Source organism: Heterocephalus glaber, unplaced genomic scaffold (genome assembly GCF_053883595.1).
Source record: "Heterocephalus glaber isolate CG9 unplaced genomic scaffold, H.glaber_assembly_v1.0 deba00001463, whole genome shotgun sequence".
Taxonomy (NCBI): Eukaryota; Metazoa; Chordata; class Mammalia; order Rodentia; family Bathyergidae; genus Heterocephalus; species Heterocephalus glaber.
Window position 1 is genome coordinate 328,570 of NW_028258310.1, and position 25,212 is coordinate 353,781.

Genomic DNA, 25,212 nt, shown 5'->3' on the forward strand with positions numbered 1-25,212 from the left:
CTTTCCCAGCGTGACCCATTTCTATACATACAACACAATTAGTGTTTTGTTGGAGCATATATACTGACTTAACACCTGGTTCATTGTCTGAGCTCTGGGATGTTTAGGACAGTAAAAAGGAGATACCCATTTGCAGTATAATTCTTCAATAAATTAAATTCTGATTTTCGGGGTGCCAAAACACTTAAAGAGGATGGTACTGGAAGAGTGCTCTTTATGGATTATGTCAAAGGTGACACCAATTCCATTCTTATCTATTGGATGGAAGCAAGATGTGCTTTTCTCAGAGTTTACACTAGGAAAAAAGAGCAATTTTATTTTAACCAGATGTGAACAAATTAAACTCAATATTTTCAAGTATTTTTAGTGCCATATGATGTCAGCTGATTTTATATTTTCTACTGAGGGACAATTTGTATTTTTAAAATTGTGAAGCCACTTTCCAAGTACGTACTTAAAATCTTATACATGATAAATTACAATAAACAAATGACAATGCTATAGGACCTGCTCTTAGCTGTTAAGCCAAAAGCCATGAAAGAAATTTAGTTTTTCACTAAGAAACGAATTGAAAGCACATGAAAACACTGGTTTCAAGGTAGGCCTCATTTCAGTGTCCATGGTACTAGTCCAAACAGGCCCAAGGCAAGGACTGCTGTGGCCATTCCAGCCCCACAGTTGCCTCCTTTCTGTGGACTCCAAAGGGACTGAATATAGTAATTACGCTAATTAAGCAAGGAACCCCAGTTTTTAAAAACTGGGACACGGTCCTTCCTTTTTATTGACATATTTTCAATGAGAAACTCAGGCGTCCTCATGGCTACTACCCAGTAGTGATGGATTCGCAGGTCTTGGGCACCGCTCTTCTCCTCAGAAGCTGGCTCGGGACGAGGCAGCTCTGAGTCTGACCTGGACTTCTCATTGTTCTTTGGGCGGCTTCAGGCAAGCAGCCATACCCTGAAACAGGAGTGTGGTCCTCAATGGCTCTGCGGAGTGAACTTCTCCAAGTCAACTCGCCTGGGAAAAAGATTTCTTTAAAACCATTGAAAGCTTTCCAAAGGGCAACAGCAAGACGGTCCTGAGCCAATGTTACCATAAATGCTTCCACTCCCCTAGACTTCATTTCGGAAATAAGAAAGGAAAGAGGCAGTCATCACTGCGGGCGCAGCTGACGCCTCACTCTGAGGCTAACCCGCTGCCCCCAAGGAAAGTACTTTCTCCTGTAGGGAGGCGGGCACATTAAAACGTTGTTTAATTAAAAAGCAACACATTATTTCCGACCGAAATCCCCACCACCACCCACACTTGCGTAGAGAACGTTTCAGGCAAAGAAGCCCCTTTCCTTGCCCCAAGCTCCTGGGCGAAGTCCTCCCGGGTAGGGGGCAAGACCGGTGCCAAGGCCAGGGCTCTTTCTGCCCGCCGCGCAGACGCTGGGGTCCCCACCCTGCCTTCCCGGGTCCTCCCGGCTACGCCGGACCTGGGCCGGTCTAAGGACCGGCGAGATGGCCGCGGCTACGCGAGGATCGGGAGAGGCGGCGAGGCACGTGGGGAGGGGTAGGGAGTGGGGAGTGGGACGCGCGGGGCCCGAAAGTAGGCGGGAGGAGCGGGAGGACCCAGTCGGGAAAAGCAGAGGCAGCGGAGGTGGATCGCGCAAGGTTAAGCCTGGAGAGCAGGTCCGCACGCGGGCGGCCGGGGGCGGGGGGAACCACGCGGGGCGGGAGGGGGCGTAGTGGGGCGCAGCGGCCCGGCCCCCGCCTCAGCTGCTCCCGCGCGGTCGCCCCGTGCGCCCCGCCCTGCGCCGGGACCCGGGAGGCGCGGCCGCCGCATTGTGACGTCGCCGCGGTGGCGCCCCCGTCCTCCAGTCCGCTCCCGCCGTCTGTCCGCGCGACTGTCTGTCTGTCCGCGTCCGCCCGACGGTGAGTGCAGGTCCCGAGCCGCGGGTTGGCGGCGGGGCTGGCGCTTTAAATTTGCGCGGCGCCAGGCGCGTTAGGACCCCAGCCCGGCCCTTTGTGCCGCCTGCCGCCGGGAAGCTGCGCCCGCGGAGGTTTGGGGTCTCTATAGTAACCGGGCGCCCCCCTTCGCCGCTGACCAGCCTGCCCAGCGCTCCCGGTTTGTGCTTTCGCTCGTCTGCGGCGCGCCGTGCCGATGCTTCTCGCTGCCGCCCGGGTCGTTTGGGAGGCAGGGGCGGGCGGTCGGCGGCCCCGCCACGCTGATGCACGGAGGGGGTGAAGTAGCAATAGCGACCGCGGTAACGGCAAATAACACGCGTGAGGAGGGACCCAGTGCTGCAGCCCGGGGAGCCCCCGTCCAGCGGCCGCACCCCCCTCCCCCCGGCCGTCCGAATACCCTCTGCGGGGATGCTCCACTCTCGGCCTTCTCTGTGGTGATGACTTTCGTCTGCAGGTGGTAAGTGGGGTGGACCCAATTTTGGCTTTTGTCAAATGCCATGTTTTGTTTGTATCATTTTTGCAAAAAGAAAAGAGGGAAAATTATGAGCCATTTCTGGCAGCCGTACAGTTTCCACAGGAAATACTAGCATTCTTTGAGGAACACGCTACTGCTTGCAGGGAAGAAAGTCTTTAGGAAACAAAAAGGCAACAGCATTGTTGTTCATTTTCATTGGACCGCTGGGAAGGTGGAAACGCGCTGTTTTTTCCTGTGGGAACACCGCTTTCCTTGGGAAAGTTAATTAAGGAGGTATTGCTGTCGCGCCCCTTCTTCACTGGTGGAGGCTGGGCCCACTCCTCTGGTTCTTACTGACAAGTGTCCATCAAGGAGCCACTCAGGACAGTCTCCTTCGCACTGCGTGCCGTGGAGGCCGGCCAGGGTGCCGTGTCCAAGATGAATTTTTTTTTTATTGTGGAGCAGACATCCCAGTTGAAGATAGGTTGAGATCTTCATTTCATTTGTACACATTGAAATTTTTAAAAGCAAAGAGAACAAGGTGTAGGAAAGCAATATGTTAATGTGTGCACACCTGGGAAAGAGCGTCTACTGGTTATTTCTGATGCATCTCAGGGTTAAGTTACATTCAGCATGGTAGAGTGCAGGGAGACACCTTTATAGTGTCCTTAAAACTGTTAGAAAAAGGTGGGATATTTTGATACTGACCACAGAAGTCTCTCTGGAAAAGGAGAATTAGCCAAGGATTACCCGTAATCAAATATGTATGAGTTCCAAGGTCTAGAATCAGAAAGAAAACGATGATGCTTCTCTTAAAGAGCTTTGAACATCTCAGAAATAAAATGTAAAGGTTTAAAAGAAGATATGGTTTTGAATGTAACCTTCATTGTCTCCATAGCAAGCATCCCTTGAAGTTTATGAAACAGTAGGTTTCAAATGATGATACCTTTGTTAATTTGACATTTACTGTTTATTGCGGTCTGAAAGGAAGTGAGTAAAGCAAGTGAAGTTCTCAGTCTGCCATGCTACAGCTTTGTTAATTACAAGCAGTTGTTCGGATGCAGGTGTAGAGTGGAAATACAGAGTAGAGGCCAGGAAACTTTGTGTTTTTGCTGTTTATTTGGAAGGAATTGTAGCCATATTTTACTGCTCTTAAGAAAAGGGAAACCCACATCATATTATGAGAGAAACCCTAGAGCCATTTTTCTTGCCATATTTAAGGCATTTCTTGTCGAAAGAGAAAATCTCCCAAGGAGCAGGTGCATTATTATTAAAAGCACAAGGGAGTGTCTTTTAAATGCAGAATCTAATTGAAAAGCAGCAAGAGAATCAGTGACACTCTTAGAATAAAAGCCTAGTATTTGGCAATCTTTCAGGTTACAGTTGCAAACCACATAGGACAAATATGTGTCATGGGAGAAAAATAATATCCTAGTGAAAATCAAATAGTTGCTTCTGTGAAGCATTTACTCTTATATACTTGTTTCCTTTGCCCCTTTGCTTGTAGATTCACCTGCAGGATGAGATTTGCTGAAAATGAACTTGTAGATTGTTTACTTAAATATATATTATATATCATTTTGCAGTTGGATAACTAGATTTTGTATTTTATGATTTGCATCTGAGCTCTTTTTGAAGCTTTTAAAATTAATGATCAAAATATGTGTTGAAATGGTGATTTTTTTAGTTGATATGGCTGATGGTTGGGACCTGGAAAAGTATTAGTTGACTCCTAAAGAGTTATTGCTGTATTTACTTTGTACATATTTGGAATATGAAAATATAAAATGTACTATCTCCATACAAGGAACTTAAAGGGAAGGAAATAGGACACATAAAAAATTAATGATACAAAACATGAAAGAAGATATTTTATAATTGAGGACCCAAAACACTAAATAGTAATTGAAAAGGAATTTGGAGGAGAAGGTTACCATATAAACTTAAATGTTTTATCAGCTATGCATTGATCAGTTATCAAATCACCCAAAAATTTAGTATCTTTAAAAAACTACCATGGTTTGTGATTCTTTTGGTCATTTTGGTGAGTTCAACAAGGCGGTTCATCTAATCCAGGCACAGGTGACTGGCACATGTGTCTATCTCCTCTTCTCCAGCAAACTGGCCTGGGATTTTTACATGGCAGCCAGTAGTGTCCGAAGAGTAGCGAAAGAACTGCTGTCATTTTAAGAGCAACTTTTAAGCCTCTGCTTATATCACATTAGCTATTCTCCCATAGGCAACACTGAATCATAAGGTCACCCCAGATTCATGGGGTATAGAAAGACTACTTAAGATGAGAGGGAGCTGCAAAACTTATTCTTCGTTGTTGTTGTTGTTTGTTTTATGTAGTCTGTACTTTTGCATAAACTTGTCTTATTCTGCTGGGGAATAGTGTAAATGAGACGGAGGCAGAGCTTGCTTATGGAGAGTCCAGAATTTCGGTGAAGGGATTGCCTGATAAATTGCCCCATAATCTTTATTTTGTAAACAACATGTAGAAGAGGAGTGACACCATGATAATATAATTTCAGCAGTATCCTTTGCATAGTGGCATTAGGACAGAGACAGTAGGTCTGTGGCACAGTCTGCAGAACATGATTGGGAAGGGTGGATGGCTCGAACAAAGGTGGAAGCAGGGAAAATGTGAAGCAAGGGATCTATCTGGGAGAGCTCATATTTAAGGTTAGGTGACTGACTCCAGGTGCTGGTGAAAGCCCGGAGTGAAAAACATTCTGAGATTTAAAAAAGCTGAAGTGACTGAAAGAATGATTGCACTGTTCTGAGAAATAGAGAAGTCAATAAGTGATTTATTTGGGGGGAGGAAAATCCAGTTCCAGAAAGGTTGATTAAAAGAGATAAATTGAAGGTGAAAATACTTTATAAGCTGCAGAGTATGCAATGAATGTTAGCTATTGTTTAGTGTTTAAATTGCAGAAGACTATTGTGTTCAGTTAAGTTTCCTTAGTTGTAAAGCAACAGAATACAAAATCCAAGATTGGGGATACTTACATGTCAAAGGGAAGTCAGCAAAACCACTCTTAGGATACACACCTGAAAGTCTACCTTGGAGTGCTGTGCCCCTGGACACAGCTTAGCAGGCAAGAGATTTCCTGCCAGGAATTTAGCTCAGTGCTTCTGCTGCCTGTCTCGAAAACATAAGGTCCCAAGTTCAATCCCTGGTATCCCAAAAAAAAAAAAAAAAAAAAAAAGAGAAGAGAGGAGATTTCCTTTGGCTTAGTTGAATGACTTGTACATTACTGGGCTAGAAGCATTGACTGGTAGCTCTGCTACAGGGGCATACAATGGGGAGTTGGTAAGTACTTCCTCAAAGGACACTGGAGCTGTCTCAAGGACTTTGGAGCACTGCTGTTGGAAGAAGGACACTGGAGCTGTGCGTGGTGACTCATGGCTATAATCCCAGCCCTCTGGGAGGCTGAGGCAGGAGGATGACAAGTTTGAGCCCAGCCTGGGCAAATTGAGAGACATTGTCTCAAAATAAAATGTAAAAAATGCTTGGGGATTCAGCTCAGTGTGAAAGGCCTGGGTTCAGTCCTCAGTAACACACACACACACACACACACACACACACACACACACAGGGACACACAAAGATATTGGAGCGCTGCTATCTGCTATCAGAAGTGCGATGGACACAGGGTGGCAAAACTAAAAAAATACCACAATACCACAGACAGACACTTGAAATTTGTTTGGGCCTGGCCACGTGGAAATAGGGCTGGAGGCAACAACATTGAGATGTAGGATCTTTAATAACAGTTAAACACATGCAAGTAGTGGAATTTTTCTCTTGGAAAGCAAAGCAAAGCAAAGCTGGCCTGGTGCAATTCCTTGTCCAGTCTCTTCCATAAATGTTAGTGGACATTTTACTACAGGGGAGAGTAATTCTAAACACATTCTGTTCTGTCTGTTATGTAAGGCTCCTTTGAGCTGCTGCTTCATCAGCCTCATTTTATAGATAGCCAAGCTGGAACTCAGGTGGTGTCCCTACTGCCAAGTGCAGCTGTTGGGCCAGATAGAAACACCTGGCTTCTTTGACTCTGCACAATTATTCTGGACAGTGTACACAGCTGCTCTTTACAGAAGGGCCTGGGATGGACCAGCTTAAACCCAAGCACACACTTGTATAGATTTTATTGCACAAGCCTAAGAACCCTGAAGATACTCAATAAATGTTAATTGAATAAGTGAATGTGCCATTATCTAGTGCAGTAACATTTTCTCAAACAGTCTGGCCTGGCTTTTTATTATTGAGGGCTGAGTTTGAGTTTGCTATAAAATCCCTAAGTGACTTTTTTAGATTTAAATGTTTTAAGGTACTCTTGTCATAGTAATGTAGATTTTTTAAATCTACCATTTATTTTAAAAAAACTTATTTTTAGTTTTTGAAACATAGCTGTCTTGATTCCTTCCTTTTTCAGGATTATTAGTTGCCAGTGACAGAAATCCAGTTTGTACTTACTAAGTAGGAAGGGGCAAATATAGGTTCCTATAAAGGAAATGTTCAGGGAGGAGCCAGTACTGACTCCACGGTGGCAAGTGAATATCATCAGTTTAGGCTTAAGCCCTGGAGGAAAAGGAGAAAATTTAGGATTAACTCTAATCACCTGCACAGGCCTCATGCAATGCCTACGACCAAAATTTGGAGCATACCCCTTAGCTCATGATTGATCACGTACCCAGTCCTGGGGTCTTCTGGAAATGAGGAGCATGGCACTGCCCTCCCAGAGTGCTCTGGGTTAGATACAATCAGATCATGTAACTGTCTGATAAGAATCATTTGAAACATTGTCATAGTCCTGAGGGGAAATCTAAACTGCTGACCATTAATCCCAAAGTTCTCTGTGATGTAGGCTCTGCCTTTTTCTAAGGATATAGGAGATGGGTGCGAAGGATAAGTTCATCAAATGCTACCTCTAGCTGCCCACATCATCACTGTGTTGGCTGACCTGACAACTTTAAAGTACAAGTACTCTATTTTCTCCCATCTTCATGACTTGCATGTGTTACTGTGTCAGTGAGATAGTTTCTTTTTTCTTGATCCATTGAATATCTGTTATCCTTACAGAGTCAACTGCAGTGTGGCACTTTGAAGGAGCCTTTGCTGATCACCCCTCTTACCCATGCCCTGCATCACCCTGTGTTATTTGATATACATGTGTCTTGGATATACATGTCTCTCCCCCTCTGCAGACAAATGGCCAAAAAATAAACCTATACTTTCTTTCTTTGCATATTCTTATGCTTTATAGTATTTTTTACACTATGTATGCTCAATAATGTTTAAATGAATGAAAAACGTGTGTTGAGTTCTTCATTTTGAAGTTTTCCACGTGAATTTCTTTCAAGTTTATTTTGTTTCCTTTCACTTGAGTCACATATTTTCATCTCTGAATATTGGGTACGAATACAGGTTCTTTTTGAAATTTTTACTAGACACTTTTTCAACAGCTTTCTCGATTGTTTTTATTATTTTTTTTAACTTGGTCACTAATAACTGCCTCAAGAATGAGACTGAAAATATCAATGGGACAAATTAAGTCTAGGCTAAAATCTTTGGTTTGGAGACCAGATGAGGAATCTCTTTTCTTCCTGCCATCAAAGAGGATGTTTAATAGTTAATATTAATGAGGTGCTCTGTGTTGGATGCCTATTAGGTTCCTTACAATTACTTTCTTACTCAATTCTTCACAACAGCCCTTGAAAGGTGGTGTCATCCATCATTTTTTTTTTCACATATGAGGAGACAAAGGTTTAGAGAGTTAAGGTGCCTTGCTTGACATTAATTCCCTTTTCCTGAAGATTGCCAACCTTCCAGAAACTCATCTGGGTGGCTGTGAAGTAGAATCAAGCTTTTATTGGGCTCTCCAAGGTCATGTTGGATGTTTTTTGTTGTTGATGTCAAAGATGAAGTGACCCAACCTTAAAGTAAAACACTCTTAATAGCCTCCCTTGAGCATCAATTATATAGAAAAAGATGATGAAAAAGATGTAAAGAGGTAAGGACTCCAGCACTACATTTGAAATTAAGACGCATTTCTGCCTTAGAAACTCCAGTCATATTCTTGTGATCCTGCTACTTCTAGGTAATAAGACCCAGTTATAGGAGGTTGTATGACTGAGTATAAAATGCAAGCTCTTTTCCAGGCACAGAAAACGCTTGGTTTTGAGGGTCATTCAGAGTTATTCCATAAATATATGAAATGGGTATCAAATACCTTGGAAGCCACAGAATCTTAATGCTCCTTGACCTGTTTTTCACTCTGAGAGTCTTGAGGTTCTCATGAAAGGTATGGATTCTTTCCTTGGAGAAAAAGGATGTACATATATACAATATCCCTACCGCTTTCTATTTCATTTCAGGGGTTTCAGGGATCTTTTGAATCCCATCTTTGGATTTCCTAGGACTCCATGGAGTCTAGATTTAAAAAACCTATGTAAAAGCTATAATCCAGAAGAAAGATAACAGCCATTGTGTGTTTACCATGTATCACATGTAACCAGTTATTGAGCAATTTCCACTTGCCAGCCTTTTTTGAAAAGTATGTTATCATTAACCAGTCCTAAAAGATGCACCATGACCCTGTGTTAAGCTATAGGGAACATTAAGAGAAGGAACTTGAACTCTTCCAGCTGAAAAATGACAAAAATGGAATTAAATGCAAAATCCATACCTGTATCACTATCACATTTTCACCTTACCTTCAGGGTTTTTTTTGTTTTAGTTTTGGTACCAGGCTTCGAACTCAGGACCTTGCACTTGTGAGGCAGGCAGTAGAACCACTCAGCTAAATCCCCAGCCCAGACTTCATGTTTATCCATCCTACCAAGTAAGGCATCAGACCTGCACCAGGGAACTTTGGAGTCTATGTTAGTTCTGGTCTTCAGCCTTCACATCTCTTTCAAAATTAGCCTCAGTATTCATCTGCCTCAAGAGCCTCTTGGAATGTGTTCAGAAAAGGGGCAGTCAGCATTCCAGAGCTAGGAAGGTGTTGGCTCACTGTCCTTCACTTGTGAAGAGTTTTTCACATGCAGAGCAGGTTTTATCAGACAGTCAACACTATTGGTATGATCATCTCCAGGTAGGTCCCTACTACATTTCTGGGTGTCGTTTTCACACTTGAAAATTTTAACTTAGTAGATACTCAACAACAACAAAATGACTGCAAATTCTCTGTGTGCCTCCTTTCATGGATATTTGTTGATGCCTGTTTTATGCTGACCTCTGTATGCTAAGCTACAGTCACAGAAGTGAGCAGACAGATGTGGAGCCTGAGCTTGTGTACATACATCTAGCTTATTTCTCATCAGAAAGGAGGCTCCTCATAAATAATATAAAGGAAGTGTGGTAAGTTTTGTGAAAAAGAAAGTATAAAGAATTTATTTTACTCAAGTTTCTCAGTTCTTTGTAGCTACAGAACTCTAGTCACAAAGCATTGTCTACTTCTCTAGGTGTTTTTTCCCCCAGGATATTTAGAGCGCTTCTTGTTTCTGGAGATTTAGTTGACAGAAGCAGAGGGACACAGGAGCAGACCAGTTAATCTTGGCCTTCCCTTGAGAAGGCAAGAGTGACCAGAAGAGTTAACCACAGATGGGTAAAGCTAGGGGTAGTTAGTTGGTCTGGTCCGCGGTAGGGCATTGCTCACTCTAAGCCACAAGCTGCTTCTAATTTACTCAAGATGTTATTATCATGGGCTTTATGTTCTGGGTTCTCTTTGCTGCAAATGAAATCTGGCAGACAAACTGTACTCAGAGAGCAAATACACCACCAGTCTCTGCCCCTCCTTGCAGCCCCCGATGGGTTCCCCTGTGTATTCTGTTCCTCATTCCACAGCTACTTTTCTTTTCTTTTTTTTTTTTTTTTTGGGTACCGGGGATCAAACTTGGGACCTTGTGCTTGAGAGGCAGGCGCTGGAACCAATGAGCGAAATCCCTGGCCCTTCCACAGCTACTTTTCCCCACCAGCCCACTTGCCCTGGGGCAGCCTCCATGCATACCTTCCCTATTTTTCTCCCCAAGTGTTATCTTATAGACTGTTTAGGTCCAACACTGATGGAAGTGTAACAGACTCCATGCATGCAAACCACTTAGGTAATGTCACATTTTCTAGTAAGCACATTATAAGTAAAAGAAAACAGGTGCCATTAATTTTACTATCTTTTACTTAACCCAATTTAGCTAAAATATTAGCATTTCCACATACAATCAATATAAAAAATTATTAATGAGATACTTTGCATTCTTTTTTTTTTTAATTTGGTGTGTATTTCATACTCAGATTAGACTAGCCAGATTGCCAGTGCTCATCAGCCACTTGTGATGAGTGGGTTCTTAGGTGACTGCAGGCCTGGACTCTCAGTTGCCAGGCTGACTCAAGGACCACCACCTCTGTCTTCCTCAACGGTTAGCTCAAACCTGTGCTGTTGCCCTCACAGGAGAAAGACAGTGTCTGCTCTTCAGCCTGGACTTGAGAACAGGGACTGCATTCTATCCCTGTTGACAAGGGTTGGCACTCAGTGCACGGTGAATGCATGAATGAATGGAAGAAGATTATTTGTAGCTACAGGAGTTGAAGGGCTTGGTTTGGGAGGCTTACCTCTCCAGCCTCTGCTTGCTACTCTCCTGGCTTAGAGCCTCCCATTTCAAACTCAGCTCTGTCCAGAGTCACAGAACTTCGTTTGAGTCAGACTGAATAGACAGACTGTAGTCACAGGCCTAGGCCACTATCCTGGGATTGTACTGAACATATGCACATTTTGTTTAGCTTTTGGTTTCACCTTTTTAATATCAAATACTAGGGGAACTTGTAAGCAGTCTAGAATTTTAAATAGTAATATAGTGGACCCTCGAGTTATGATCAGCCTGACATATGAACAACTTGGATTACAACCAGAATTTTAGTTTTAACTTATGGCAAAAGTCTTGAGTTAAGACCTGAATGCTGGTCACTTGTATTTCTAGATGGTCTCAGATACAGATTTAACCCTTCAAGAGTTCTGGAAGGAACATGACGACACCCTTTCCCATGTGGGGTTCATTGAGAAATTCTGGGCTGATGTCTCTCGAAGGACACATATCTGCCTATACACAGGAGAGAGACTGTGAAGGCTGTGTAGAGGAGCCTGAGCCTTCAATTGACCAACTTGAGTTGCATCCAGCCCTCATGAATGAATTGAGTCCATAAATCAAGGGTGCACTGTATTCTTATTTAAAGGGATGAGGAAGCAAAACACATCTAACAATCTCATTCAGTGAACAAGCCCTCCCACTGAGATTGCAAAATGGCCATCTAACATTTACAACACTATACAAAGCAAGAACAGACTATATCAGGGAGCTGTTGGCATTGTCATTATGAGCATCCTACACGTATCCAGTCCTCTTCATTATGAGCATTCTACATGTTTCCAGTCCTCTTATAGCCATCACTTCTCCTCTGAGAGAACAGGGGATTTATATCCCTAGTAAATTTATCCATATGGTATTTAAATTTTGCAAGTGCTTCTTGAAAACTTATGGGCATGTTTTTGCTTATCTGGTTTACCCTCAGTGATAAATGTCACTTAAAATAATTCATACAAGTTTAAAAGTTGGTACTTCCATAAAACTCTAATAATCACATATTTATACATCTAAAGTTTGAAAATGGGAGAAATTACTAGCATTTGACCTGTTAAGTCATACAAACATTTTTAAAAGGGAAAAGGGTATGGTTAGCTCAGGCCCACTTGAAGAATGCATGGAAATAGAAGGTAGAATTAGGCCTGACCTCAGTTTTACCATTGATTACCAATGTCAACCTGGAGAGCTCATTGACCTGCTTGGATTTTTGTTTCTGAATGCATACAGGAAAAGTAAATCCTGCTGTCACATGCTATGTATGAGGAGGATGAATGAAATTAGAAAATGTTTTGAACAATTCCTTAAAAAACTATCTGGAACAGTTTGAGGGTGAGGGAGCTTGCCAGTGTTTTTGTAAAGTAAATTCTCAAGAGAAAAATCATAGCATATATTATATAGTAGATAACTAAACATTAGCCATGTTTAAGTTATTTGATGATCTTGTCTTTAGTGAGGCAAAGATGGTTCAAGATAGACAAAGCTTTGCATCTGTTCACTTCAGTTTTGGAAATGCTTTCATTTGTGCCTCAAAAAAAAGTTCGTTTCTCTGCAACTAAAATATTCTTCAAACATGATGGCTCTGGTGTGCTGTGCTGGTGTAATTGAAAACCTTTAAAAAGGCTGAGAGCTACTTTTGAATTGGCTCAGTGAACTTGGACTGGATCTGTCAAAGTGGTGAAAGGTTTAAAGGAATTTTCATAAATGAGGTCTCCAAGCTGTGTTTTAGCCATAGAATTCCAATGAACTCCAAGGCCCATGAACTCAGAAATTGCGCCTCTGAGAAGAGCAGTCATATCAAGATGGAAATAAATGATTCACTTTCATTCCCTGAGTTCTGCAGATGTAAGCACACTTAGCTGATGATAATCATAATTTAGCAGTACTGTTGTGCACTAAAAATGCAACTGAAAAGTCTAACCTTTAATTATGTTGAGTACTCACAGATTAACATGGTTACAAATCTTAGGCCCTGGATGCAGTACAGTGTTTACTCCTGTTGCTAGGAAATACAGCAGAGCTCTTCAAAAGTTACAGTTTGACTTGGTGAGGAGAAGGATATAAGCTTCTCCCAATAAAAGACTTGATCATTGCTTCTCTCTTTCATAAAGTATATAAGTGTACTTTATGCAGCAGAAATTCTGTGCACACTAAACTTCTGTCTGCAGTGGGGTTACAAGTGTGTGCACCCATGTAAACACCCAGAGGATATTTGATTTTACCTACAGGTCCTGCATGAAGTAAGCATCAAGAAGTATTTGGGGTTTTAGTGAAATGAATTTTTTCATCTTTAGAATTATCATGAAAATAGATAGCTCTTTGAAATCTAATTATCATGAAGCTAATTGTTGGTTTTGTTTTCTTACCCTCAGTGGGAAACCGTCAAATTAGTACAGAAATTTGATCCAGGTTGACAGTTTTCCAAAATCATTAAAACCTCCATGTGGGAAACCAGCTCAGCTCTTCTTTTCTTTCTTTCTTTCTACCCCTTTTGGCAAATCTGCCTATCTGATGCATTGTACAATAGTTTTTTAAAAATGCAAAGCTGATGCTTGCATTGCATGAAAGGGAGGAGCTATGCCCACTCACTTCCCCTGTCCCTGAGAAAAAATGAAAGATTTCTGTGTGCCATTTCAGTCAGGATCAGGCATGAAAAAGTGTCCTCCCCCTGCTCAAAAGCAGAACTAATAAAAAACCCACAGGGAAAATGTCGTATTTGATCTTTTTTAGGCAAGTCATTATACAAAGCGGCTGGTATTTCAAAGCAGAGGTCCTTATTCTTAAGAGATGAAAAACTAGCAGAATACTTGATTAGCTCGAGAAATAGGATGACTTGTGCTTGTTACAAGATCATATCCTACATCAAAGCTCAGAATAAGCAAGATAGAATTAGGGAAAGGTGTGCTAGGGCCCAGATCATGACTCATTCCTGCATGTGTACCTATGGCCTGCCTTAAAATTAACCCACCTTCATGTACTTTCTGGACAGTATTGACTCATTCCTTATAGAAAGTCAGTTTTTATTTGGTAAGAATTGTTTTCTCAGTCTGTGCAAGCAACTAGCACAGGGTCTAGCAGGTACTATATGATAAATATATTTTAGCTGAATGCATAAAGTTTTGCAAAGTAAATGTGTTCATAATCTAAGACCTAGGGCTTACTCCATTACAGCTGAAGATAGAGACTTATCTTTACAAAAGATAGCACATTACTTAAGTTATTTACACTCAGAGCATCTGAGTCAAGGTACTATCAAATAAGTAGGCAGAATGTCACCTTACAGAAGACTTCACTGCTCAGCCAGTGGTTGGAACACATGATGGAATGGTAAGAGGTTTAGGATCAGGTTTTATAGAACTTTAGGTGCTAGGGGAAAATTTTGAGCTTTGATGGAAAAGTATCATAATAAAAACTGTTTCACAGATTACAGACTTCTTGAGGGCATTACTGTCACTCACTTTCAGTATCTCCTAAAACACCCAATAGCACATGAAGGGCATGGGAAAAGGTGAACAGGAGGTAGAAGAACCTCAGAATAAAACCTAGCTCCGCTGCTTGTGTGTGTGATTTGGGGAGGCTTATTAAGCTTTTCAACATTTTCATATGGTTTCTTTTCTTTTTATTAATAAACCCTTGTTCACCTCATTAATTCAAGGTAAGTTTCAGAGCTTGGGATCAATTAGGAGTAGTGGACATTGGCTTCACTGCCTTTCTCCACCTGCTCTGAGCACTGAGATGCCTGCTGAGCCTGTAGGAGGAATTGGCTGGCTCCTTTGGTGCCTCACTTCTTCAGGTTGGGTTTTGGCCAACAGAAGGCAATGGCAGGAGATTAGCAGATAAGTGAGGAAAGAGAGATTGGGTTTCCCTATGCTGTGGTCCCCAGCTGTTGGCAACAGCCTTCTTTCAAAGGTTGCTCTCTGGGTTTTGGTAACTATGCCCTCCTTCAGACCCCAGGCTGACCGCTGCCCACTGAGGTCTTACTAACTCAGAGTGCTACACTGTCTCTTGTGCTTTCTCCAAACTCTGCTGCACATATAAACGGTCTTCTTATTAAACTACCCTCAAATTGCATTTGAGTGTGTTATTTGTTTCCTGTCACGAACCTGACACAGGTAATTACCTATCTCAGAAGTCCATTATGAGAATGACATGATTTAGGTAGAATTTAGTACATTGATTGGCTCATAATGTGCATTCAACAAAGGTAAGTACAGTCCTGTGTCTCAGATGGAGACACATACTAAGAAATGTGTTTTAGTTCATTGAATCCTTGTGTGAATGTTGCAGAGTGAACTTACACAAATTGAGATGGCCAGATAGGCAATGTAATATTGTGGGACCCTGTTATGTACATAGTCAAGCACTGACTGAAATATTTGTGGCACATGACTGCATTATCATTCAGTTTTTTGTGTGTTTGTTATGGTGCTAGAGATCAAACCCAGGGCCCCACACATGCTAAGCAAGTGCTCTACTACTGAGCTATAGCCCAAGTCCAGCTTTTTAAAAGCATATTATTGGGTTTGTAATATTGTTACATTATTTTAAAAATTGAAATGTGGATGGAAAACAATTTTTATTATCTTACAAATGTTAGAAATGGGAAGTGTGAAACAGAAAGGTCAAAGGCTAAGATCACACAGAGCTCCAGTGGCCAAAATAAAAAGTGAAATAAGGGTTTTTAACGTTTGTTCATAGTACAAGATACACAGTCACAGAATGTCCAGAAAAGAAAGTTGTAACTTTAAAGTATTTAATAAATTAAAACATAACCCACTTGGGATCACTGGGTATCTCTAAACTAATAAACTCTTATTTGTGTCCACTAAATAATCATGGGGTTGAATCATAGACAATTCAGCATCCTTGACTTAATTACTGTGCTCTTCTGTCTTCTTGGTAATTTCAAGACAGGTGATCCTTAGGGCTGAATTTCTTACAGGCTCCCTGGGTATATCTGTTTATTCACAATTAATATTGAGTAAGAAACCAGCATTTTAATGTTTATGTAGTAGATTTTCTACTAATACACATTCTGCCTTTTAAGAGTCCTCATTCTTGAGCCACATAAAAGAGGTCATTCTGTGATGACATCATCTCACCCATAACTCACAGAACACTAGCACAAGACACAACATTAAAATGTTTATCAAGAATAAAAAAGCAAATTTCCTAAAGTAGTGACCAGTTTAAAAAGCAAAATATACTACCAGTTCTTTCCATTTGACATAAATTTAATCATTGAAATTTCAGACCACATGGATATATCTTTCAGTGTCAAGTATTCTCTAACAATCTAGAAAAAAGAAAGGAAATTTCAGAAATGTTACTTTTCCCCCCCTTTTTACAACTAAGTTGAGTCAAGGGAGAAATAACAATGTGAAAGGTCTTTTGGTGTTAGTCCAAATACGGATTTATAGATTGTCCTTTCTGAGCAAGAAGATGAGCAGACAAAAACAAATATTCTATTGCCAGAAGAGATGAATTACTGTCATCTAAACATGTGTATCTTGTCATCTAAACATTTGTATCTTGGTTTTTCTTTCAGTATCATTTTCTTTATGATCAATCCCAAACAAGATTCCTTCATTTTGTCTTTGTAAAGGATATGTTTTCATTATTGGGCATAGAACAGATATCAACTAACTATATTTTTTTTAGTTTCCTTTCCTTTTTTTCCCATTTTTTTCCTTGTCTTTGAATTATCCTTTCTTGAAGATCTATCACATTAAAAGGTTATAATCATCTCCCAATTGATCCTAGTGAAGTCACCTACTATGTCCAATCCTCTGTAGTACTTCAGTTTAGATTTCTTCTCTTATTTTTTTGCCTTGAATGAAATACAGCCACATTTTCAATGAGAATTGATGCACACATAGTAATTATTAGTCTAATGATGGCACTGTTTTCACATCAGTTGTGTTGACATGAGTACCAGTAGTATAGGAAGAAAATGAAGTTCTTAGTGGATCATACTGAAGCCATAACATTGTACACAAGAACCTTCCATGGCTGCTTGCCAAACAGTAGTCATAGGTTCTTAAAAGTAATTGATGTTGTTTGAAGAGGAAAGACCTATTCCTTGATGCAGTCATTTTGTAACCATGCTTTGGTACCTTTCCTTGTGTGGATACAATCTTTTCCTTCTAAGAACTTTCCATCTTGCACAGAGGAAAAGTGTGAATCAATATTAGGGATCAAGTGCTATAGTGTTAAGGGAGGGAACAGTGAAGTCTCCTTAGAATAGAGATGAAGATGGTCAGATTATCAAAGGCTTCCCAGAAAAAGTGACATTTGATTTAGAGTTAAGGGCCAAGTGAGTATTCATCAGGCAGGAAATTTAGGGGATGATATTGGAGTCTGACAGAACTTTGGAAATTGTATTTTGTTTGATGAGACTTCACAATAAGATGTATGGTGTGGACTGGCAGAAGATAAAGTTAAAAGAATGATTGGAGCCAAAAATTGGTCCATTTCCCACTGTGGAAGAGGGGAGTTTATATATCTTTTTCAGTGAATGATATTAATGAGTAATCCTACAAAGATGTGTGTCATCCATTCTCAAGGCTTAGCCTATCATTTCTGTGGTGGTTTCCAATTTTTATCTCTAGTTCTGATAGACATTCTTTTTGTCTTCTGGCAACGTGCATTTTTTTTTGGAACTGGGGATCGAACTCGGGTCCTTGTGCTTATGAGGCAGGCAGTGGAATAAAGCTAAATCCCTGGCCCTGCATTTTGATATTTTATCAGCTTTCACAAAGTCTACACCCTCAAAGTAAATACATCACTTTTCCTTCAAAAACCTGACTCTGTCCCAATTTCCTCATGTAGTGAATGGCCCCAGCCTTCAAGGAAATTATCCATAACACTCCCTTCTCTTGGGCTTTCCCCTCCCCAATATCTCCTAACATCCAAAGGCTCAGTAAGTCTTGCCTTATTTATTTTTAAAACTCTCAACATTATCATCTCTTTTCTATACTTCCCTCCATTTCTAATGTCTTTATTTAGGTTGCATTCCTTTCCCTTTTTGGTTACTGTATCAACATTTTAATTTAATTCAATTCTTTCTGATCTGTTCCTGTACCATTTCTAAAGTTGATTTCATCAATGATTTTTCTGGCACATCTTTAATAAGTCCTCATAGGCTTTAGAATGAATCTAGAACCTTATGACATAACAAACCCTTACGATTTTAGCCCTGCTCACCTGTACAGCTTCATGGGACCCATGCCCAATATTTTACCCTTCCACCGCTTATCAAATAACTTGAAACTCCTTGAAATTTCCAGCATCTGTTAGTCTCTTGTGTATTTTCCTCTTCTGGTTCCCAGCTTTTTTGCCCTGTTAACTCATTTCTCCTGACTGCTTCCTCCATCCAGTTTGTTTGCTGATAATTATTTACTGTTCTCCATATCCACTGGACCACAGTGTCTCATTTGTGTCTGCTGCATGCTTCCCCATGCTTAGCTTTAGGTCAGGGTGGTAGCTATGGCAAAAATAATAGTATTTACTAAGCACTTATTATAGACCAGACAAGGTACTAATTTATTTACATAAAGTATGTCCTTTAAAGGGGGAAAAATCGAAGTATATTTTTATAAGGTAATATGACAAAAATATTTGAGAATTGGACATGATATGCATTTTAAGGAGTCCAGTCAGGACAGTATTTCATCAAAAAAGTGAGAATTTTAAAGAGGTCTATAGTAGGGTAAAAGCAATAAAAATGAAATGCAAAGAATTATTATAGTTATTATCTTTTATTTATATATTAATTGGTACATTTTAGGTATACAATACATTTACATTTATCATTGGGTGTTTGTACCTGAACATGATGTATCTTAGTTCTTATTTTTTTCCCCATTACCTATGCGCCCTTCATCCCCACCACCCTTCCCTATTTACATAGACTTTGTTTCCATTTTTTTTTTCTTTGTCATAATTTTTCCTTTCCCTTCTTCCCTTTCCCCTTCCCCTCCCGCCACCCCTCCACCTTTGGACCTTTTCCTATTTCATATTATCAGTTATTCGTTTTAATCATTTTCATCCTTATTTACACTTTCAGTTTCTCACACTGGAGATACTATTCGGTATTTACACATGTGTGTCCTATTTATTTCACTTAAGAGTGTGGCCTCAGTATGCATCCATTTAGCTATAAATGACTCTAGTTTCTCGTTCTTTATGGCTGAGTAGTACTCCATTTTATAAAAAAATCACATCTTCTTTATCCAGTTTCCAGTTGATGGGCACTTGGGCTGTTTACAAACCTTAGCTATTACAAATTGTGCCGCTATAAACATAGGTGCACATATATCACTGTGGTATGATTCTTTTAATTCTTTGGGGAAGATACCCAGTAGGGGAATAGCTGGGTCAAATGGGACCTCTAATCCTAGTTCTTTGAGGTTTCTGCATACAGATTTCCACAGTGGTTTCACCAATCTGCACTCCCACCAACAATGGAGAAGGGTTCCTTTCTCCCCACACCCCTGCCAGCATTTGTTATTGGTTGATTTCTTGATAGCAGCCATTCTTTGTGGGGTGAGGTGGAATCTCAGTGTTGTTTTCATCTGCATCTCTTGAATGACCAGTGATGGTTGAACATTTTTTCATATATTTATTTGCTGTTTTTACTTCTTTGTCTGAGAAATGTCTGTTCATTTTGGATGCCCATTTTTGAATTGGGTCTTTGAATTTGGGGGGTCTGATTTTTTTCAATTCTTTATATATTCTAGATAGTAGACCTTTGTCTGAGGTACAGCTGCTAAAAATTTCGTCCCATATTGTAGGTTGTCTCTTAGCTCTGTTGGTAGTTTCTCTTGCAGTGCAGAAGCTTTTTAATAAGATGAAGTCCCATTTGTTGATTCTTTGTGCTAGTTCCCGTGCTACTGAAGTTTTGTTCATAAAATCTTTTCCTATGCAATGTCATTGAGAGTTCTACCTAACTTATCTTCCAGCAAGTTTACTGTTCCTGTCTTGATATTTAGCTCTTTAATCCACTAGTTTAGTGCACTGTGATAGGTATGGGTCTAGTTTTAATCTTTGGCAGGTTGAAATCCAGTTTTTCCAGCACCATTTATTGAACAGACTATCTTTTCTCCAATGAGGGTGATTGGCTCCTTTGTTAAAGATGAGGTGGCTGAGTATGTCTGGAGTTGTTTCTGCATCGTCTAATCTATTCCACTGATCCTCAGGTCTGTTTCTTTGCCAGTACCATGCTGTTTTTATTATAGTTATTATTAATGATATTTAATGGATGGAAGGATGGATGATGGGTGAATAGAGAACTCAGCTGAGTTTCGTAGGACTTACTGAGGCACTTACTTAATTTATAAATCTTAATAACTTTGATGCTACAAGCTTACTTAGAGGAGCAACCAAGTAAGGCAAATGTAGAAGCAGTTTATATGGCAACAGCTTGCAAGATAAAACAGGCACATCATGGGAGTAAAATGTCACCCCTTTTAAACATAGATATTTAAAATTATAAAGGAACATGTAAAGTTATTAAATTAGGTTCAAAACTAATGGTTCAAGTTAATATGTACTTTACAATTCCTCTAATAAAAAATAAAACTTCCAGTGGAATAATAATAAGCTTAGTGATTTATCACTCAGCCCAGAGTAATGATTAAAAGTGTAGGCCGTGGAGTCTGAGTGTCTGTTTTACTTTGTTCAGGCTCCTATAACAAAATACCGTAAACTGGGTAGCTTATAAAGAACAGGAATTTATTTCTTATACTTCCAGAGATTGCTAAGTTCAGATCAAAGCACTTGAAGATTCAGTGTCTGTGAGGACTCACTTTCTGGCTCCTGGGTGGGGCATCCTTGCTATGTCCTCACTTACTGGAATGGGACACAGCTGTCTCTAGAGCCCCTTTTACAAGAACATTAATTCTTCATGACCCCATCACCTCCCCATGTCCTTACTTCCTAATGTCATCACATTAGGGATTAGGTTTCAACATATGAATTTGTGGGAAGCACATGTTCAGATCATAATATTGCCCAACAGAGGACAAATGAATGATAAATCCCTGTGGTATTAACCTTGCGTTGTAGTCAGGGTTTGCAAGGGAATAGATTTAATACAGGACACATAATTTGTAGGATTATTTTATAATATTCACCCAAAAAGTCAAATGCAGAGGAGCACAAGAATCTATCCACATGCTAGAGACCTGAAGAATCCAGCCAAGGGGGTAGACCCCACAGCAGTGCCTGCACAGATCCAGCTAAAGGCCTAGAGCCCAGGGCAGTGTGTCTTGCAAGTCTGTATTGAGTATCTGCACTGGGAAGGCCCAAAGGCCAGTGATGAAGCTAGAAAGTCTATGCCGGTGGAGTGAAGGATTTGTGGCACCAGGCTTGAGGTACCTGCACTGGAGCTGGGAAGTGACGCTCAAGGCCAAGACCAGAGCTCCCCTGACCAGAAATGCAACCATTCCCAGTGACAGTGAGGACTGGAGCTCCTCTGAGGATAAGAACAGCTGGATTCAAATCGGGAATACCAGCCTCAGCAAGCTTCTCCAGGAAAATCCACAGCATATGGTCTTCCTCTCCAGTTCTCCTTTTATGCTATTGCCAACAATTCTCACGGAGTCTTGCACATTCAGAACCACACTGACTCAGGTCAGCTGGGCGTTCCAAGTTGACCGTTAGTTAACCCACCATACCTAGTAAGGCTCTTTTGTTTACATTTTTAGCTTCTTTGTCTTCCTTAGTTTCTTTGATATAGACTCAGCAGATTTGATGTCTCCTGTCAATCCCCTGTAATCCTCTGTACCTTTGCCTTGCATTATTTTTCTATCAGTGCACTTTCCCCAGTTTAACATACCCTGTGTTTCTTTGCTTATTGTCCATTTCCTCTTCAAGAATGTTTGCTGAAAAATGCAGTACTTTCCTTTTTTCACTGTTGAATTCATGAAACCTGGTACAGTCCCTGCCCCATGGTATGAAACTCAGTAAATATTTGTGGAAAGCATAACTGTACAAACTTTTCCCATTTGTACAGGTGCACATTCCCTATGATGAGTGTTATCATTATGTTTGCCTAAAATGGACCAAGAAATGTTTTGCTATAAAAAAGAATAACTGTACAAATATAATTCAGGGCTTAAAGCATCCAAAATAAGTTGTGCTGCTGTATGAATGTTTTTGTAAACATTGCTAATTATAGTGTAACACTTGTTCACTGAAAACACACAAAATGGAAAATACAAAGACATATCTACAGAAAAATTGAAAATTATTTTCCAACTCTGAAACAGTGATTAGCATTTTGATGTGTTTTTTAGTGTATCTGATACCATAATTATGCATCTTCTGAGATATATTATTTATATCCTGAATCTTTTCACTCAATATTCAATCACCAGTATCTTTTTATACTTTACAAAAATTTTTATAATAACTTCTATTTAAAAATGAGATTTTTCTCCACTTTCCAGAATAACATAAATAATGAAATACAGAGAAGAAAATCCACATTGTAGGCAAACAGTCATTGGCAACACCCTTACAGTGCAGACCTTGCCGCACACCTGCCAAGTCCATAATGTTTGGATATAGGTGAGAGAGGATATAAGAACCTACACTTATCTCCTTGGACATTGAGTGAGACATAGATTTCCTCTAAATTAATTGCACTGCCATAAGAGACATTTTTAGTGTTCCCTGATTTATGTGTCAAAACTTAGAACTGTAGCCCGGCTGTGTGAAAAGGTTAGAGTGATTCTATAAGCATCCAGGTATCACCATTAAAAGGCAGGCAAGATGAAACTGGAGGAGAAACTACTCTGATGTGCCGTTTCAATTTTCTTTAACTTGCTGGCTGAGGGACCCTGCTGAAAGTGATGTGGAGAAAGAAAGAGAACAAACAGGCAGAAATTGCTCTTAAGGGGTTTGCTGGGAATCACATTAACACAAGCAATGGGAGGAACAGAGGGTAAGCAAGCAGAGGCTTCCTGAAAGAGCTAGCCAGGCTCTTACAGAAGTGTGTTACTTATTTTACACTCCCACATACTAAGACACTAAGTAGTATTTGGTAAACTGGAAGGATGAGTACTTTCTCCCTAACATATTTGGTCGAGAGAAGTGGTCACTGTGGTGAAAATAACCCATTAAGATTAGAACTAAGAATGAAATAGCTGAGCTTGTGCAAACTGTGTAGTTTGCAGAAAGATGTTAGCACAAAAAGGAGTCATAAATCAAAGATTAAGCAACATGGCACAGAAAGGCATGTGTTTCCGTAACTGTAAAATGAGCCTCACAGCAAAAGGTGAAGCTGAGCTTTTCAAATTGCTGAAATGTCACTGTTTATTTATGAGCCAAGATAAAACTCATTTTTAGATAAATGACTAAATTGAAGTACTATTATGTCTACCATTCAACTGCTGTTATGGCTAAAAAATGTGACTATAAAAATGTCACATTACTATAGAACCTATTTTTTGGTTAGATATTTTCCGAGTCTTATCTGCTTAGCTTATTGACTCCTACTAGGTTTTACTACTGGTTGCCTTGCATAGCCAATACGTGGTAGCTATTTTTTTTTTTTTAAGTTAGGAGAGTTTTATTGGAAATAAGGAGAGAAGAATAGTTCCTGGATTTCCAGGAGGGGTCCTGACTGGGGTGGCCACCAAGGCCTTTTGTCAGGGGTGATTTATAGCAAGGTTCCACCGAGGGTACAGCATGGGTCAGACTGCCATGAAGCCATAGGATCACAGGACAGCTGCTTAGCTAATGTTGAACCCATAGGGAAGTGGGTCACATAGCAAGGGCACAGGGAAAGAACAAAGACATTTGTGGAAGGGATGGGTCCAGATATGCTGGTCACTCACCTGGGCGACCAAGCCCCATCACCTGGACTCACTGGACCAGCCAGTGCAGTAATAATATGATCCCAAGTTTTCCCATAGCCAGGCACCTAGGCCTGGCTATTACGTCCTCATTTTGAGGTGTGTCTCCAGCCACCATTTTGATATCTTCATTTTTCACTGAACTTCTTGCGAGCCGAGTCCTTCTCTGACTGGACACTGATTTCTATTGAACGTAGCAGCCCATAATAATGTAAGAAGCTCCGACAGTGGGTCGAGCAAACTGGGTTTCAGTCCCGACGCTGGCATCTGTTAGTGCCATGGTCTCGCAAATCACTCAACACTGTTGGACTTCATTTTCTTTGTTGCAAATTGAGAAAAATTACTTAAGTGAGAACTTTTTCCTTTTTGTTTCATGTCAGTAGAAAGTCTGTCTGCATTTGGAGACAGAAATGAGACTGTTCATATACATTTCCGGGTCTTCCTTTGCTCTTTTTTTTTTTTTTCTGGTACCGGGGATCAACTTGGGTCCCTGTGCTTGCATAGCAGGCAGCGGAACCACTGAGCTAAATCCCTGGCCCCCTTTGCTCATTCTTGAAACAGTCACTGGGTGTATCAATGGGCTGGCTGCAAACCACCGAGGCTTCGCATAGTTAACAGCTCATGGATTGTGAGACAGAAGACTCCATTAAATGCAGCAAGAAGTGTCATCAAGATGTCTGTGCTGTGACCAAAGCAGCCTCACAGTTCTCCTGAGCTCGACTCAGCTTCAGACAGCTTTCCTCTGACTAAGGTCCCTGACCTTCCTTTCTCAGAACATTCACTCTAGGAAACTTTTAGTCACGTTCCTTTCTCTTCCTGTTTGAGATGTAAATCTTCTTCCAAACACCTGCCAACTTCACAAACCACGAATATCTTTCTCAGGGACTTAAGAACCAACCCTTCCTTTAGAATGTAATCACAGGGAAGATGGAAATCCAGACCCCCAGTCTCTGTGGAAGGGAAGAGCCTGACCTCACTGAGTGACAGGCCACAAGCACAGATGGCCTAACCCTAATGTCCTTTGGTACTTGTCCGGTTGCCTTCCCCGGTGCCTGTGATTCCACCATCTTTGCTTTGGCTCAGTTGAGTTTAGTCTCTCTCCCATTCTGAAGCAGTCTTGAGTGAACTTTCTTGCCTATTTTACTTGTCTGGAACAATTTTCCTTTGACAGCTACTTGACACCTTTGAAGCCAGGTCATTGGTGACTGGAGGAAGCAAATTTTATCTGAGAGGCGATTAAGGAAGAACTTTTGAAAGGTGATCTTTGAGTTGCACTAATCAGACTGTGAAATACAGAATAATCCAA

General features: G+C 40.7%; 1 protein-coding gene across 9 annotated transcripts in view; it reads left to right on the forward strand.

The window, feature by feature from the left end:
* Positions 1-1,620: 1,620 nt before the first annotated feature.
* Sncaip (synuclein alpha interacting protein) overlaps positions 1,621-25,212 on the forward strand; it is a 151,399-nt gene continuing 127,807 nt past the window's right edge. For 3 of the 9 annotated variants that reach the window (XR_015438804.1, XM_021266275.2, XM_087180511.1), the window contains exon 1: positions 1,773-1,916. The gene's annotated coding sequence lies outside the window, so the exon portion shown is untranslated. Of the gene's footprint in view, positions 1,674-1,772; positions 2,407-25,212 lie in introns of those variants that run through there. The other 6 variants (XM_021266273.2, XM_087180506.1, XM_087180512.1 and 3 more) reach the window with 5 other exon arrangements.